Source organism: Schistocerca gregaria, chromosome 4, assembly GCF_023897955.1.
Source record: "Schistocerca gregaria isolate iqSchGreg1 chromosome 4, iqSchGreg1.2, whole genome shotgun sequence".
Lineage (NCBI taxonomy): Eukaryota > Metazoa > Arthropoda > Insecta > Orthoptera > Acrididae > Schistocerca > Schistocerca gregaria.
In genome coordinates, this window is record NC_064923.1 from 443,266,893 (window position 1) to 443,286,652 (window position 19,760).

Sequence of the window (19,760 nt, forward strand, 5' to 3'; positions counted from 1 at the left end):
TACGTTTTAGCCAGAATTTACGTCAATATACATGATTTCCAGGGGCAGATGTGGACTCTGACCACAATCTATTGGTTATGAACTGTAGATTGAAACTGAAGAAACTGCAAAAAGGTGGGAATATAACGAGATGGGACCTGGATAAACTGAAAGAACCAGAGGTTGTAGAGAGTTTCAGGGAGAGTACAAATGGCAGGAATGGGGGAAAGAAATACAGTAGAAGAAGAATGGGTAGCTTTGAGGGATAAATTAGTGAAGGCAGCCGAGGATCAAGTAGGTAAAAAGACGAGGGCTAGTAGAAATCCTTGGGTAACAGAAGAAATACTGAATTTAATTGATGAAAGGAGAAAATATAAGAATGCAGTATTTGAAGCAGGCAAAAAGGAATACAAACGTCTCAAAAATGAGATCGACAGGAAGTGCAAATTCTCTAAGCATGGATGTTGTTGTTGTTGTGGTCTTCAGTCCTGAGACTGGTTTGATGGAGCTCTCCATGCTACTCTGTCCTGTGCAAGCTTCTTCATCTCCCAGTACCTACTGCAACCTACATCCTTCTGAATCTGCTTAGTGTATTCATCTCTTGGTCCCCCTCCACGCTTCCCTTCAATGCTAAATTTGTGATCCCTTGATGCCTCAAAACATGTCCTACCAACCGATCCCTTCTTCTAGTCAAGTTGTGCCACAAACTTCTCTTCTCCCCAATCCTATTCAATACCTCCTCATTAGTTACTTGATCTATCCACCTTATCTTCAGCATTCTTCTGTAGCACCACATTTCGAAAGGTTCTATTCATTTCTTGTCCAAATTAGTTATCATCCATGTTTCACTTCCATTCATGGCTACACTCCATACAAATACTTTCAGAAACGACTTCCTGCTACATAAATCTATACTCGATGTTTACAAATTTCTCTTCTTCAGAAACGCTTTCCTTGCCATTTCCAGTCTACATTTTATATCCTCTCTACTTCGACCATCATCAGTTATTTTACTTCCTAAATACCAAAACTCCTTTACTACTTTAAGTGTCTCATTTCCTAATCTAATTCCCTCAGCATCACCCGATTTAATTTGAATACATTCCATTATCCTCGTTTTGCTTTTGTTGATGTTCATCTTATATCCTCCTTTCAAGACACTGTCCATTCCGTCTAACTGCTCTTCCAGGTCCCTTGCTGTCTCTGACAGAATTACAATGTCATCGGCGAACCTCAAAGTTTTTGCTTCTTCTCCATGAATTTTAATACCTACTCAGAATTTTTATTTTGTTTCCCTTACTGCTTGCTCAATATACAAATTGAATAACATCGGGGAGAGGCTACAACCCTGTCTCACTCCTTTCCCAACCACTGCTTCCCTTTCATGCCGAGCGACTCTTATGACTGCCATCTGGTTTTTGTACAAATTGTAAATAGCCTTTCGCTCCCTGTATTTTACCCCTGCCACCTTCAGAATTTGAAAGAGAGTATTCCATTCAACATTGTCAAAAGTTTTCTCCAAGTCTACAAATGCTAGAAACGTAGGTTTGCCTTTTCTTAATCTTTCTTCTAAGACAAGTCGTAAGATCAGTATTGCCTTACGTGTTCCAACATTTCTACGGAATCCAAACATCCTCCCCGAGGTCGGCATCTACCAGTTCTTCCATTCGTCTGTAAAGAATTCGTGTAAGTATTTTGCAGTCGTGACTTATTAAACTGATAGTTCGATAATTTTCACATCTGTCAACACCTGCTTTCTTTGGAATTGGAATTATTATATTCTTCTTGAAGTCTGAGGGTATTTCGCCTGTCTCTCCCAAGGCCGTCAGTAGTTGTAATGGGTGGCTAGAGGACAAATGTAAGAATGTAGAGGCTTATCTCACTAGGGGTAAGATAGATACTGCTTACAGGAAAATTAAAGAGACCTTTGGAGAAAAGAAAACAACTTGTATGAATATCAAGAGCTCAGATGGAAACCCAGTTCTAAGCAAAGAAGGAAAAGCAGAAAGGTGGAAGGAGTATATAGAGGGTCTATACAAGGGCGATGCACTTGAGGACAATATTATGGAAATAGAAGAGGATGTAGATGAAGATGAAATGGGAGATATGATACTGCGTGAAGAGTTTGACAGAGCACTGAAAGACCCGAATCAAAACAAGGCCCCGGGAGTGGACAACATTCCAATAAAACTACTGACGGCTTTGGGAGAGCCAGTCATGACAAGAGCAAGATGTATGAGACAGGCGAAATACCCTCAGACTTCAAGACCAATATAATAATTCCAATTCCAAAGAAAGCAGGTGTTGACAGATGTGAAAATTATCGAACTATCAGTTTAATAAGTCACGACTGCAAAATACACTCCTGGAAATGGAAGAAAGAACACATTGACACTGGTGTGTCAGACCCACCATACTTTCTCCGGACACTGCGAGAGAGCTGTGCAAGCAATGATCACACGCACGGCACAGCGGACACACCAGGAACCGCGGTGTTGGCCGTCGAATGGCGCTAGCTGCGCAGCATTTGTGCACCGCCGCCGTCAGCGTCAGCCAGTTTGCCGTGGCATACGGAGCTCCATCGCAGTCTTTAACACTGGTAGCATGCCGCGACAGCGTGGACGTGAACCGTATGTGCAGTTGACGGACTTTGAGCAAGGGCGTATAGTGGGCATGCGGGAGGCCGGGTGGACGTACCGCCGAATTGCTCAACACGTGGGGCGTGAGGTCTCCACAGTACATCGATGTTGTCGCCAGTGGTCGGCAGAAGGTGCACGTGCTCGCGGGCCTGGGACCGGACCGCAGCGACGCACGAATGCACGCCAAGACCATAGGATCTTACGCAGTGCCGTAGGGGACCGCACCGCCACTTCCCAGCAAATTAGGGACACTGTTGCTCCAGGGGTATCGGCGAGGACCATTCGCAACCGTCTCCATGAAGCTGGGCTACGGTCCCGCACACCGTTAGGCCGTCTTCCGCTGACGCCCCAACATCGTGCAGCCCGCCTCCAGTGGTGTCGCGACAGGCGTGAATGGAGGGACGAATGGAGACGTGTCGTCTTCAGCGATGAAAGTCGCTTCTGCCTTGGTGCCAATGATGGCCGTATACGTGTTTGGCGCCGTGCAGGTGAGCGCCACAATCAGGACTGCATACGACCGAGGCACACAGGGCCGACACCCGGCATCATGATGCGGGGAGCGATCTCCTACACTGGCCGTACACCTCTGGTGATCGTCGAGGGGACACTGAATAGTGCACGGTACATCCAAACCGTCATCGAACCCATCGTTCTACCATTCCTAGACCGGCAAGGGAACTTGCTGTTCCAACAGGACAATGCACGTCCGCATGTATCCCGTGCCACCCAACGTGCTCTAGAAGGTGTAAGTCAACTACCCTGGCCAGCAAGATCTCCGGATCTGTCCCCCAGTGAGCATGTTTGAGACTGGATGAAGCGTCGTCTCACGCGGTCTGCACGTCCAGCACGAACGCTGGTCCAACTGAGGCGCCAGGTGGAAATGGCATGGCAAGCCGTTCCACAGGACTACATCCAGCATCTCTACGATCATCTCCATGGGAGAATAGCAGCCTGCATTGCTGCGAAAGGTGGATATACACTGTACTAGTGCCGACATTGTGCATGCTCTGTTGCCTGTGTCTATGTGCCTGTGGTTCTGTCAGTGTGATCATGTGTTGTATCTGACCCCAGGAATGTGTCAATGTGTCAATAAAGTTTCCCCTTCCTGGGACAATGAATTCACGGTGTTCTTATTGCAATTTCCAGGAGTGTACTTACACGAATTCTTTACAGACGAATGGAAAAAATAGTAGAAGCCGACTTTGGGGGGGAGGGGGGGGGGTTAGTTTGGATTCCGTAGAAATAGTGGAACACGTGAGGCAATAGTGACCCTATGGCTTATCTTAGAAAATAGATTAAGGAAAGGCAAACCTACGTTTCTAGCATTTGTAGACTTAGAGAAAGCTTTTGACTATGTTGACTGGAATACTCTCTTTCAAATTCTGAAGGTGGCAGGGGTAAAATATAGGGAGCGAAAGGCTATTTACAGAAAGCAGATGGCAGTTATAAGAGTTGAGTGGCATGAAAGGGAAGTAGTGGTTGGGAAGGGAGTGAGACAGGATTGTAGCCTATCCCCGATGTTATTCAATCTGTATGTTGAGGAAGCAGTGAAGGAAACAAAAGAAAAATTTGGAGTAGGTATTAAAATCCATGGAGGTTCGCCGATGACATTTTAATTCTGTCAGAGACAGCAAAGGACTTGGAAGTGCAGTTGAACGTGTAAGGTGTCAGGCAAATCCAATACCTTCCATGAAAACCCTGACATGATAAGCAAATCCAGTAGTATGTCGCATACCTCCGAATAAATCGTGACATTAAATCAACCAACGTAATAGGAGTAACGAGTGAGAAAATTGAATACCACAGACTAACACAAAAATGCCTAAATGAATGTCGTACCTTCCCACCGTGAGACCGACGCAGTTCCGAGGGGAGAAACGAGAACAGAAGCCGAGAGCAGAACCGTGTTAAGCTAGAAGGCCCTACAATAAGGGACGGACTGGACACCCACGTCGCCAGCCTTCCTCTAAGACTACCACCCGCACGTTTTAGCGTGAGACTTTTTCGCGTCTCTGTTACGTCAAGGACCACCCCCCCTCCCCCCAGCCCCTGTTAAAATTTACAGCCCTCCAGAAAACAGTATAGATCTTACGATAACACAAAAAGGGCCACTACCACGCGCAAGTTTTAGCGTGAGACTTTTTGGCGTGTCTGTTACATTAGGACCATCCTCCAGCCCATGTTAAAAGATAGAGCCCTCCAGAAGAACAGTATAGATCTTACGATAACGCTAAAAGGACCACACCAGCTGCAGGTTTTAGCGTGAGAGTTTTTCGCGTCTCTGTTACGTTGCAAACTTTAAAAACACTGCCCCACCACGAAAAGTATAACGTTTCTCACTGGATAGACAGAATTTTTGTAGGCGGAGCTTAAGGTTAACATTGAGACCCTGATTGGTCAGATGAAAACACAGCCAGATAGTTTTTTAAATCAACTTCGGTAAATTGTAGTAAGGAGAAGTTAGGAGAGAGTTAGTTCCTAGACGGCGAGCTGGATGGCTGCTGCGCCGGCCGCTGTCGCCCTGACGCTGCCTAAACACCGACAAGGTAATGAACGCACGCGATGCCACATTTTTGAGCGCATAAGGCTTCACTCATAACTGGAGAAGTCTCGTCTGTTACACCCCCTTTTTGCGTAATACTAGTGTCGATCGTAAATTAAAGCTCATGGTGTTCACATTTGCCACTTGCAGTAAAAATCTGAAACGCGATGATTTCCCTGTTATATAATTATTGAGAAGCCACATCAGCCACTGTAATTTACGACAAGTTAGATAAGTAATTAAAGATAATTGAGGGTCACTGTAGACCATTTTGATAGTTCTCTCTCTTGTGAAACTTAATGTAAACCTAGATTATAGATGTGATATGGCATAGGTTATCCTTCGATCCATTGTAGAACTTGGAAACCCACTCAGGGAATATTCGTTCACATTTTTGTTGAACGCAGTTGGTTTTTACCATCCTTATTAAAACATTTCTTTTTATCAATAGTGCAATTTATAAACGATGTTTTGTGAGTAGAATAAAATTTCCAATGGTAAACGTAACTGCTTTTTCGACATTATTTTACCAGCTAACTAAAAATAGGAAAGCCTTGAACCCCTTCCACTAAATTTAGTTAGTATTAAGATTCTTTTACAGGGAGTGCAGTGGAGCTAACGCTGAGATCATTAAGTATTTGGTTATATCATCGCTAGTCTCACTGAACTCTTCTGAATTCTACATGTCATGTGTGGTCTGGCGTCTCCTTACCAGCAACAGGTTCCAGGTTCAAACTAGTCAATTTCCTAAAAAACACGCTCAGGACGTCGTTGCGCGAAAGTGGTAGGGAGACACGATATAGAACAAACAGACACCACCATGAATGTTTAGAAACGGAATGGATAGTGTCTTGAAAGGAGGATATAAGATGAACATCAACAGAAGCAAAACGAGGATAATGGAACGTAGTTGAATTAAGTCGGGTGATGTTGAGGGTATTAGATTAGGAAATGAGACACTTAAAGTAGTAAAGGAGTTTTGCTATTTGGGGAGCAAAATAACTGATGATGGTCGAAGTGGAGAAGCTATAAAATGTAGACTGGCAATGGGAAGGAAAGCGTTTCTGAAGAAGAGAAATTTGTTAACATCGAGTATCGATTTAAATGTCAGGAAGTCGTTTCTGAAAGTATTTGTATGGAGTGTAGCCATTTATGGAAGTGAAACATGGACGATAAATACACTCCTGGAAATGAAAAAAAGAACACATTGACACCGGTGTGTCAGACCCACCATACTTGCTCCGGACACTGCGAGAGGGCTGTACAAGCAATGATCACACGCACGGCAAAGCGGACACACCAGGAACCGCGGTGTTGGCTATCGAATGGCGCTAGCTGCGCAGCATTTGTGCACCGCCGCCGTCAGTGTCAGCCAGTTTGCCGTGGCATACGGAGCTCCATCGCAGTCTTTAACACTGGTAGCATGCCGCGACAGCGTGGACGTGAACCGTATGTGCAGTTGACGGACTTTGAGCAAGGGCGTATAGTGGGCATGCGGGAGGCCGGGTGGACGTACCGCCGAATTGCTCAACACGTGGGGCGTGAGGTCTCCACAATACATCGATGTTGTCGCCTGTGGACGGCGGAAGGTGCACGTGCCCATCGACCTGGGACCGGACCGCAGCGACGCACGGATGCACGCCAAGACCGTAGGATCCTACGCAGTGCCGTAGGGGACCGCACCGCCACTTCCCAGCAAATTAGGGACACTGTTGCTCCAGGGGTATCGGCGAGGACCATTCGCAACCGTCTCCATGAAGCTGGGCTACGGTCCCGCACACCGTTAGGCCGTCTTCCGCTGACGCCCCAACATCGTGCAGCCCGCCTCCAGTGGTGTCGCGACAGGCGTGAATGGAGGGACAAATGGAGACATGTCGTCTTCAGCGTTGAGAGTCGCTTCTGCCTTGGTGCCAATGATGGCCGTATACGTGTTTGGCGCCGTGCAGGTGAGCGCCACAGTCAGGACTGTATCCGGCCGAGGCACACAGGGCCAACACCCGGCTATCATGGTGTGGGGAGCGATCTCCTACACTGGCCGTACACCTCTGGTGATCGTCGAGGGGACACTGAATAGTGCACGGTACATCCAAACCGTCATCGAACCCATCGTTCTACCATTCCTAGACCGGCAAGGGAACTTGCTGTTCCAACAGGACAATGCACGTCCGCATGTATCCCGTGCCACCCAACGTGCTCTAGAAGGTGTAAGTCAACTACCCTGGCCAGCAAGATCTCCGGATCTGTCCCCCATTGAGCATGTTTGGGACTGGATGAAGCATCGTCTCACGCGGTCTGCACGTCCAGAACGAACGCTGGTCCAACTGAGGCGCTAGGTGGAAATGGCATGGCAAGCCGTTCCACAGGACTACATCCAGCATCTCTACGATCGTCTCCATGGGAGAATAGCAGCCTGCATTGCTGCGAAAGGTGGATATACACTGTACTAGTGCCGACATTGGGCATGCTCTGTTGCCTGTGTCTATGTGCCTGTGGTTCTGTCAGTGTGATCATGTGATGTATCTGACCCCAGGAATGTGTCAATAAAGTATCCCCTTCCTGGGACAATGAATTCACGGTGTTCTTATTTCAATTTCCAGGAGTGTAGTTAGATAAGAAGCTTTCGAAATGTGGTGTTACAGAAGAATGCTGAAGATTAGATGGGTAGATCACATAACTAATGAGGAGGTGTTGAATAGGATTGGGGAGAAGAGAAGCTTGTGGCACAACTTGACTAGAAGAAGGGATCGGTTGGTAGGACATGTTCTGAGGCATCAAGGGATCACCAATTTAGTATTGGAGGGCAGCGTGGAGGGTAAAAATCGTAAAGGGAGACCAAGAGATGAATACACTAAGCAGATTCAGAAGAATGTAGGTTTCAGCAGGTACTGGGAGATGAAGAAGCTTGCATAGGAAAGAGTAGCATGGAGCGCTGCATCAAACCAGTCTCAGGGCTGAAGACCGCAACAACAACAACAACAACATTTGTTAGTAATTAAAGCATCATATAAAATAAAATAGTTTGCATATGGTTTGACTGATATGTGAGGCTGTTTGAACAAAACGGAAGAATCTGTGAGACTCCTCCAGCAAATATCTAGAATTTATAAAGGGTCGAGGTTCAGCCACAAAGTATCAGAATTGGCCGTGGGCATGTCATTTGGAGTTTCTTTGTCGCCGCGTCATACGTCATCAAATGTTGAAGAGTCAGAGGAACCGTTTCCTGGTGATGCGGACGGAAAGGTAGAAGCATAATTGAATCTGTAATATCAGTTTATCCGGCGAAAAAGCAAAAACGGAAATAAGTAAATAAAGACGTAGCTGTATTCACAAATCAGCAACACATCGGAGGGAGATGCGCGAACTCGACTACGTGGCAACTTATTTTGCCAGCCACTGTGGCCGAGCGATTCTAGGCGCTTCAGTCTGGAACCGCACGACCGCTACGGTCGCAGGTTCGAATCCTGCCTCGGGCCTGGGTGTGTGTGATGTCTTTAGGTTTGTTAGGTTTAAGTAGTTCTAAGTTCTAGGGGACTGATGACCTTAAATGTTAAGGCCCATAGTGCTCAGAGCCATTCGAACCAACTTATTTTTTAGTTATGCACGCTTGAGTTTCCCAGCTCGAACACAGTCATTTAAAAATGCATCTGGCACAGTATTTGGTGAGAATGAACTAGCGATGGTAAACGATGAAACACCACCACATCTAACCCACATTTCTTGCATCACCGAGTTCAGTGGTGTCACAATGTAGTGCTGACACTGTACCATGAAGTCAGCATTGCAATTTTCATACCAGGTGAATCATACCAGTGACTTTTCCAGCGCTGTAGAAATGTATGAGAGGGCAAAAGTTTGTTTCAGTGTAGACTATCGATCTGTGGCACATATGTATTTGTAAATAATGTTGACAATAGTGTTCAGTTTATATACTGGGTGATCAAAAAGTCAGTATAAATTTCAAAACTGAAAAAAATCACGGAATAATGTAGATAGAGAGGTACAAATTGACACACATGCTTGGAATGACATAGGGGTTTATTAGAACCAAAAAGATACAAAAGTTCAAAAAATGTCCAGCACATGACGCTTCATCTGAACAGAATAGCAATAATTAGCATAACAAAGTAAGACAAAGCAAAGATGATGTTCTTTACAGGAGATGCTCAATATGTCCATCATCATTCCTCAACAATAGCTGTAGTCGAGGAATAATGTTGTGAACAGCACTGTAAAGCATGTCCGGAATTATCGTGAGGCATTGACGTCGGATGTTGTCTTTCAGCATCCCTAGAGATGTCGGTCGATCACGATACACTTGCGACTTCAGGTAACCCCAAAGCCAATAATCGCACGGACTGAGGTCTGGGGATCTGGGAGGCCAAGCATGACGAAAGTGGCGGCTGAGCACACGATCATCACCAAACGACGCGCGCAAGAGATATTTCACGCGTCTAGCAATATGTGGTGGAGCGCCATCCTGCATAAACATCGTACGTTCTAGCAGGTGTTCATCAGACAGGCTGGGGATGATGTGATTCTGTAACATATCGGCGTACCTCTCACCCGTCGCGGTAGCAGTTACAAAACCTGAATCACGCATTTCCTCGTAGGAAAAAGGCCCGATAACGGTAGATGTAGTAAATCTAACCCATACCGTGACTTTCTCGTCGTGCAATGGAGTTTCCACGAAAGTTCTAGTATTTTTGGTAGCCCAAATTCAGCAGTTGTGGGCGTTGAAAGACCCTCGGAAATGAGCTTCGTCGGTCCACAACACGTTACCCAACCAATCGTCATCTTAACCTTACTTAAACCTAACTAACCTAAGGACATCACACACACCCATGTCCGAGGCAGGATTAGAACCTACGACCGTAGCGGTCGCGCGGTTTCAGACTGTAGCGCCTAGAACCGCTCAGTTTTCGAAAGTACGTAGTTACAGTAAATAATGAAATAAATGGTTTCCACGATAAGTAATGTTCCATCATAAATAATATGCTTTTATGAAACAAATTGACAAATCTTTCGTTTGAATCGGTGGGTTTGTCTTGCTCCTTTCAGTTTTTGATCTTTTCAGTTAAATGAGCTTGGACAACGTTTTCAACTGTTCGCGAAACATTCGAAAACAACCGAAGACACGGTCTTTACAAGACCACAGTTCATGGTCGTTTAGTGTTAATGGAATTTCCATTTTCTTCGTTTTCTCGATGCGAGTGCAACAGTTGGTCGTCCTGAGAACTGCTCCTCATGTTCACTGCATTACTTGCTCTCAACGAGCAGCATTCGACAACTGGTTCGCTGCGTCCTGCCTGCGCTCTGTTTGAACACAGCAGACCGAGCACGCAACAGGGCATTTTGAACGAAGGGCATTCTTTCGACACAGCCTTTTAACTCCCCATGTGATCACGTATCTCGCATTTGTGTGTTGTTTACTTCTTCATCCACTCATGGTTATGTTGCCGTCGTACACAACCGAACGTTTCACGTGTTTCTCAATTTAAAATTAAGGTATGTAATTCGAGTACTAACTGGTCACAGAGAAGTTGGTTCTGTTGTATTTGATGCACTCAAAGTACAGTGGAATCACGACTATCCAGCCTCCGGACTATCAGACCTTTTTGGTACCATAATAATGCTTCTCCGTAATAAAATGAGGATTAATTTATTGCAAGTACTGTACTTTGCCAAATCTTTAGCAAGCAAGCAGGTGCGGCTACAATGCTGCGAGGCCTTTCAAAATATTTTATACGTCTTTCGTGCTTCTAACACGTCTGGAGTCACAAGTACTGTATCGAATAAGTTGCGGGAACGACGCTTCAAAAAAACTATGCGTAGAAGTGCTCATAAACAACAATGTTCTTTGTTTCTTCAGTTGCATATCAGACGACCAAAGTGCGTGCGTTGTTAAATTTTTATTTTGTACAGCCCCTTGTGTTTTAAGTAAAGGGTCCGAAATGGGTGATAACGGAAAAAACTTAAGTGATTAGGGAAGTCAGAAAATGTTAATGAGATTGGGTTTTGGTATTAAAAAGGGTGTTTTTAATGGGACTGCTGGGGTCGGAAGAGAGAATGTATAAAAGTCTGGCCTATTCCCGGTGTTTTCATTGTCCAGCTTGAGCTTTCGCCACATTAAGCTGGATAGTTGGGGTCTACTGCATGTTCAGTTTCCAACACACTACATCACAGATCTTTTCTGTTCACTTCGTGGCAGCGGTTTGGATGGAAGACCGTAGTTAAGTGGTGCTGCTTATCGAAAGAAAGCTGTAGGTAAAAGACAGAGGGATAGTAAACTTTTACAGAAAATACCATGACTGGACTCATATTTTAGTGGTAAACAACCAGTTAGGCATAATAATTAGATTCATAAATTACACTACTGGCCATTAAAATTGCTACGCCAAGAAGAAATGCAGATGATGTATGGGTATTCATTGGACAAATATATTATACTAGAACTGACATGTGATTACGTATTCACGCAATTTGGGTGCATAGATCCTGAGAAATCAGTACCCAGAACAACCACCTCTGTCCGTAATAACGACCTTGATACGCCTGGACATTGAGTCAGACAGAGCTTGGATGGCGTGTACAGGTGCAGCTGCCCATACAGCTTCAACACGTTACCACAGTTCATCAAGAGTAGTGACTGGCGTATTGTGACGAGCCAGTTGCTCGACCACCATTGACCAGACGTTTTCAATTGGTGAGAGGTCTGGAGAATGTGCTGGCCAGAGCAGCAGTCGAACATTTTCTGTATCCAGAAAGGCCCGTATATGACCTACAACATGCGGCCGTGCATTATCCTGCTGAAATGTAGGGTTTCGCAGGGATCGAATGAAGGGTAAAGCCACGGGTCGTAACACATCTGAAATGTAACGTCCACTGTTCAAAGTGGCGTCAATACGAACAAGAGGTGACCGAGACGTGTAACAAATATATTATACTAGAACTGACATGTGATTACATATACCATCACGCCGGGTGATACACCAGTATGGAGATGACGAATACACGCTTCCAATGTGCGTTCACCGCGATTTCGCTAAACTCGGATGCGACCATCATGATGCTGTAAACAGAACCTGGATTCATCCGAAAAAATGGCGTTGTGCCATTCGTGCACCCAGTTTCGTTGTTGAGTACACCATCGCAGGCGCTCCTGTCTGTGATGCAGCGTCAAGGGTAACCGCAGCCATGGTCTCCGAGCTGATAGTCCATGCTGCTGCAAACGTCGTCGAACTGTTCGTGCAGATGGTTGTTGTCTTGCAAGCGTCCCCATGTGTTGACTCAGGGATCGAGACGTGGCTGCACGATCCGCTACAGCCATGCGGATAAGATGCCTGTCATCTCGACTGCTAGTGATACGAGGCCGTTGGGATCGAGCACGGCGTTCCGTATTATCCTCCTGAACCCACCAATTCCATATTCTGGTAACAGTCATTGGATCTCGACCAACGCGAGCAGCAATGTCGCGATACGATAAACCGCAATCGCGATAGGTTACAATCCAACCTTTATCAAAGTCAAAAACGTGATGGTACTCATTTCTCCCCCTTACACGAGGCATCACAACAACGTTTCACCAGGCAACGCCGTGCCCGGCTGTTTGTGTTTGAGAAATCGGTTGGAAACTTTCCTCTTGTCTGCACGTTGTAGGTGTCGCCAACGTTGCCACTCTTGCGTTAATGCTCTGAAAAGCCAATCATTTGCATATCACAGCATCCTCTTCCTCTCGGTTACATTTCGCGTTTGTAGCACGTTACCTTCGTGGTTTAGCAATTGTAATGGCCAATAGTGTAATATATGATCTCAGTTGAAAGATTCCCGTATTTTATAAAAAATGCAGTTCACACTGGACAGAAGCTTTCCGAAGCAGATTTGAATTCCCTAGAACTACATGGACTGAAATTTGACAACTGTATGGGTCAGTCACACTATAACGCTGCTGGCATGACTAGTGATAACGCAGCAAGACTCAAAGACTTTTCTGCATACCGTGTTCGGCTCACTCGCTGAATCTAGTTGGGTGCACAATGTTTCACAGCTACAATACGCTTATTAGAGTTAGTTAAAGGTGCATACGACTTCGTTGTAGATACTGTAGGCAGGTGGAATAACATGGAAACATTTTTTGTTATTCTGCGACTATGACAATGAAATCGCCGTTTACAACACGATGATGTGCACCTGAGCATGTTTGTAAGAGTTTGAATGCAGACTGGAAACCTGTGTTTTCTGCATTAAGAACACTTTCAGAAAATGAAGGTGTTAAATGTGAAGCTCCGGGTCTTCTTAGAAAATTAAGTAGTGGTGCGGTAGCTTTCATGACACCAGTGAGGTGTTGTATTCTGCAGCAGTACGGCAAAGCAATAAAAAACTGTAAGCTGAGGTACTTCTGTTGAATTTAATAACTCCTGCAATGTTTTTAGCCGAGCTTCAGACATCTTTTTCAATTCACAAGGATTCAACTGAAAAGAAACTTATGGACATCAGGAATTTTGAATGAATTACACTTCCTTCAACTGCTGAGAGTCAGAAAAGGAACCGTCAAGTTTACGCAATAGATTCTTTGATGAATCATCCGACTCAGAAGACGAACACAAATGCCTGACGAAGAAAGAGGGTGTGACTTTGTTGAGATCTGGGAAAGCATGACAGGGTCGAATTCTAAGATCATACGAACTCTTCAGGATGGGTTACAGAAGAAATGTCTACAAAGAATGTAACGAAATATTCATTTCTTTCAAGTTTACCTAACTTGAAGCTGTTCAAATTTATGATTCTGCAGAAAAATTTAGTTATATATAATTGTGAAATAACAACTTTGCTGAAGAATGTATACATTTTAAAAGCTGTCTGTTGTCTATGGAGAAAGAAATTGTGACAAGTTGCCTTCCATTTCTCTGCCGAATGTTGATTAAAAAAAAGAAAAGCTGTTCAATTTAAAGGTTCTTTTCTGTTTTAAAACGGACAGCCGAAAATCTGGAACGACTGGTCAATCTTGAAGTACTGTTCATAGAATCAGCCACGACAGTCAGTCTGGATTTTCAGGAAGTGATAAATGAATTCGTAAATACAAAAGCGAAAAAGAAGTCATTTCCCTAAGTTTGCTATATTTTATAAAACACCAGTTAAATGATATTGTATCATGTATTTTGGACTTATTAAATTTCACTTTTAAGTGAAGTAATTTTGGTACAGGGTATTAAGCTGTAATTATTTTATTTGTATTTTTACCAGATATAGTGTTCAAGTGTGATGCATCTGTGGTATTTTTCCAATAAAACTGGCTATCGAACAGTTATTTTATTATCTTTGAATATTTAATTTTCGCATGCGATTTTTCTTACATATTATTTAAATACTTCAGTATAGTCAGAACTGAAGATAAGTAACAAGGGACGTAAAATAAATTACAGCATACGTGCGTCACATATCCTAAATACGGCTCTGGATGTATGAGACATGGAAGTATTAGTGTGAAATCCAAAGGAATGCCCCCACAGGCGAGAGTATTAAAACCTGTTGAAACATTCGCAACAAAGTGGTAGAGTTTGAAGTGCTCCTGAAAACCAGGGAAGTTCACATAATACTAAGTACAGAATGCTGGTTAAAGCGTGGACTTGACAGCAGTGAGATTTTTGGGGCAAATTTAAGTTTATATTGAAAGGATAAGCTAATAAGAAGTTGAGGTGGTTTATTTGTTGCAGCAGACAAGAAGCTCAAATCCACCGATATAGAAATTGAAGCTACATCAGTATCACGGGTGGGCATAAAATAGTAATTGGATGCTTCTATGAACCATTTGATCCACCTCCTAATGTAACCAAAAACTTTAGAGAAAACCTTAGTTTGCTTGTCCGTAAGTTCCCCCAATTATACGGTAATTTGGTGCGGACTTCAGTTACCCAACAATCAGTTGGGAAAATTAGTTTTGTTAGTGGCGGGCATGATAAGTAATCCTATGAAACATTACTAAATGCCATCCCTAGCAACTACGAGGATAAGTCAATTATTATCCGCAATTTAGTTATATTTTTGTTTATTTTGGTAGCACTGTCGTTTCACGTTGATGAAGCACGCTTTACCTGTTTATTGTTATATCTTCGCAATTTTCAAGCTGCTATGTTAGTTTAGTTATCGCTGCCGTGCTGTTAATCATGGCTGCTCCGCTGTCTATTTGCACCAAAGAAGAGCAACGTTCAGTGATCCGTTTTTTGTGGTCGGAAGGCGTATCAGAAGCCGAAATTCCTCGAAGACTTTCAGTACAGTACGGGAACAGTGTTTTGCCACAACGGAGTGTCTACGAATGGATTGAAAATTCCGAAATGGCTGCACAAGTGTTACGGACGACCGTTTACCGGCACAAATGAAGAAACCATCGAAACTGGTCTCAGTGACAACGAGGCAGTTGTGAAAACAATGATAACCAAAATACATGGGGCAACGAAAATAAGCAAAAGAGATATAAATGTTCAATAAACTAGATAAAAAAGGCAGTAGTGTCATATCTCAGTGAAGAACTTGAACCTTTCAACACAGAACAGGAGCATGGAGAGGAAATATGGATCAAATTTGAAAGAATAGTTGACCATGCACTGGACAGATACGCATCCAGTAGAACAGTTCATTATGAGAGGGATACTCCAAGGTATTCAGTCGCTGTAGAGAAATTTCTAGAGAAACATAGACTACTGCATAATAGCTGTGAAACAAAGCATAGTGCTATAGGTTGGTAAAATAGAAACGCCGTGTGGGTAGGGCTTCCCGTCGGGTAGACCGTTCGCCTGGTGCAAGTCTTTCGAGTTGATGCCACTTCGGTGACTTGCACGTCGATGGGAATGAAATGATGGTGATAAGGACAACACAACACCCAATTCCTGAGCGGAGAAAATCTCCATCCCAACCGGGAGTCGAACCCAGGCCGTTAGGTATGATATTCCGTCGCGCTGACCACTCAGCTACCAGGAGCGGACTATAGGTTGATACTAAATGAAACTAGTTTAACTGTCATGAGAGTAATGCATGAAGTCTTCGATGACTACCATAGCAGAATATTGTCAAATGATCTTCCACAAAACTCTGGTTGTATGTAAAGGCTTTAAGTGGCACCCAAGTTAACGTTTAATATGAGACAGTAACTGAAATGAGGTTAGTAAATCAAAAGCAGAAATGCTCAACTACGCTTACAAATATTGCTTTACAAAGGAAAACCCACGAGAACGGCCGTAAATTAATCCTCGTCCCACTGAAAAGACGAGTGAAATAAATGTTGCTGTCAGTAGCGTTGAGAAACGGCTGAAATTGTTAAAAATGAACAAATCTCCAGGGCTCGATGGAATCCTTATCAGATTCTAGACTGAATATTGCAGCCGAGTTAAAATTTCTTTTAACTATAATCTATCCTAGATTCTCAGACAAAAAGACATCCCCAGTAGCGGAAGAAAGTAAAGGTCACGCCCATTTACAAGAAGGGTGGAAGTGATCAGCAAAACTACTTTCCAACATCCTTGACATCAATTTGTTGTATATTCTGAGTTCAAACCTAATATATGTTAAGCACAATGACCTCCTCCATGCCAACCAGCATGGATTCCGAAAACACAGATCATGTGAAATCCAGCTCACACTTTTCTCACATAACGTTCAAGGCTTTCAGGTAGATGCAGTATTTCTTGATTCCCGAAAAGCATTTGACTCTGTACCACATCTGTGCTTATCGTCAAAAGTACGATGAAGCGAAATTTGTGACTGTATTGAGGTTTTTGTGTGTGTGTGTGTGTGTGTGTGTGTGTGTGTGTGTGTGTGTGTGTCTGTGTGTCTGGAGAATGCAGCTAGTTATCTCGGATGGAGAGTCATCGTCAAATGTCGAAGTAACTGCGGGTGTGCCCCAGAGAAGCATGTTTGTACCCTTGCAGTTCATGTTGTACATTAAGTGAGCTGGCAGACACTGTTAATAGTAACCTCGGACTTTTTGCAGATGATTCAGTTATCTATAATGAAGTACTGTCTGAAAGAAGCTGCATAAATAATCAGTCAGGTCCGACAAGATTTCAAAGTGGTGCAGGTATTGGTAACTTTCTTTGAATGTTCATCAATGTAAAATTGTACACTTCACAAAACGAAAAATACGCACTATTCCGTGACTATAATATAACGGCTGGAACAGCTCAACTCATACAAATACATGGGTGTAACATTTGGTAGGGATAGTAAACGGAATGATCACGTGTGCTCAGTCATAATTAAAATAGGTGACAGACCTCGGTTTGTAGGTAGAATACTGGGGAAATGCAATTGTTGTACAAGGGAGATATTTACACATCACTCGTGCAACCCCATCATAGCCTTGTGCTAAAAAGTGTAGAGGGCCCATATCAAACAGGACTAAGAGGGGATACTGAATGTGTACGGAGAAGGGCAAAACGAATGGCCACAGGTTTGTTTAATATGTGGGAGAGTGTCACAGAGATGCTAAAGAAACTGAGCTGATAAGACTCTTGAGGACAGACGTCAACTGTCCCAAGAAAGCATACTTATAAAGTTTGGAGAACAGATTTTAAAGATGACTCTAGGGACATACTGCAACCAACTACATATTGCTCCCATAGGGATCATGAGGACAAGTTAATTACGGCATGCACAGAGGCATGTAAATAATCATTCTTCTCATGCCCCATATCTGAATGAAACGAGAAAAATGTATAATAACTACTACAATGGGAGGTATCCTCCGCTGCGCACATCACAGTGGTTTGCAGGTTATAGATGCAGATGCAGATCCTCAAATATTTAGCAGCTCACTGGATCTTGTTTCTGAACTCCTCACAACATAGCTACTTCCACAATTACAAGAGAAGCATGGAAGTGAACTACAATATCTTCCACATACATGTAAGAATGTCAAGTGACCGCATTGGAAGAAATCCAGAGCACTAAAGTCATGTAAAGGCTTTAAAATGGAACTTCCACCAGTGATCCATTTCCTAAGAAAGGCCCTGCTTAAATGCTATCTCACATTTCTGCCAAAGTGTGCAGATGCATTGGTGCAGGTTAACTTCACGCCAATGATATGCACATATTGAAGGCACCCTTGTTTGAAAAAGTAATTAGTCCTTAATTGATGATAAAAATAATAGAATTTAGTAATTACCAGTAAAGTGGTTTGCCAGCCCTTCTGATAACATAATGTCCTGAAGAAATGTAATGGATGTGGAAGTGATAAGCATGATGGTTGGTGCTAATCACTAGAATCAATACCAGAAGTGGTGTTTGTATTTAGCTGAGGAAGTACTGTGGAACAATACATGATGTGATGTGTGATTTGCATGGTTGTGCTGGAACTGCCCAGGATAAAAGAAGCATTGGTAGACCAAGGAAGGAAGGGTGGAGTTGTTTTTTTTGGGGGGGCATAACAAGAAATGGGAAGCAATATTGACATTGGAGGACCGAAAAGCACTATGCACTTGGCAGTCAATCTTTAAGAAGCCAGACATATCATGCGGACTAAAATTACAAAACAACAAAGAAAATATCTGGAAGGAATCACGTGGCATTCAGGTGCATGAATTTTTATACAACTTTTATGGAGATATATAATTTTATGGAAAATAGTTTCCATGAAAAGTTTGGCATTGATAATTCTACGCTGTCGATGATAATTAAAGAGAAATCAAACTATAGCGATGTTTGACTGCAATGTGTCCGCACCAGAAGGAAAATGTACGAGAACAGCAGAAATGTGTGTGGATATATCCCGTGGACTGCAAAACCGCCGAACAGGAAGAGGTTGCTACTCCATTGCTTCTTTGGTTCAAACAACTATCAGAATGCTTTTATATCAAGATCATTGTTGCTGGAAAGAACTAATGAACCTACAAGACAAACAGCAAATGGTGGAGCGACCGAGGAGAGCTGGAGGTACTACACTCACCCCCCCCCCCCCCCCATCCAATTACTTCAAGGTGCTACAGTATCTCTCACTGAAACTGCATCACTGAGCATATTTATCGTGTTCGGAAGCCCTGCATGTCCTCTGCCAGGGGGAGACAATGAGCAAACGGAGAAGGGGTCCATATTGTAGGCAATTATTGAATAATGATACCCCTTGGGGGAATGGCAACAAGGGATGGGAACGATCACCTTGTGCATTCAGCAGCGCGGGATTAGCCGAGCTGTCTCAGGCGCTGCAGTCGTGGACTGCGCGGCTGGTCCCGGCGGACGTTCGAGTCCTTCCTCGGGCATGGATGTTTGTGTTTGTCCTTAAGATAATTTAGGTTATGTAGTGTGTAAGCTTAGGGACTGATGACCTTAGCGGTTACGTCCCATAAGATTTCACACACATTTGAACATTTTTTGTGCATTCAGTATGTATACAGAGAAGTCTCATTTAACATGTTGAAGCGGCTGTTTCAGAGAAAGCTAGGTGTAGCCAACATTGTGGCACACTTTGGAACAAACGGTGCGTGTCGACTCGGTTCTGCGGACATAACTGGGCCATTCCAGCGACTGACTGATACCCTTTTAGTTGGCTAAAACACCAAATTAAATCCAGCGAGATTTTTGGTATGAATCAAAGTGCATATCAAAAGATAAGCTCG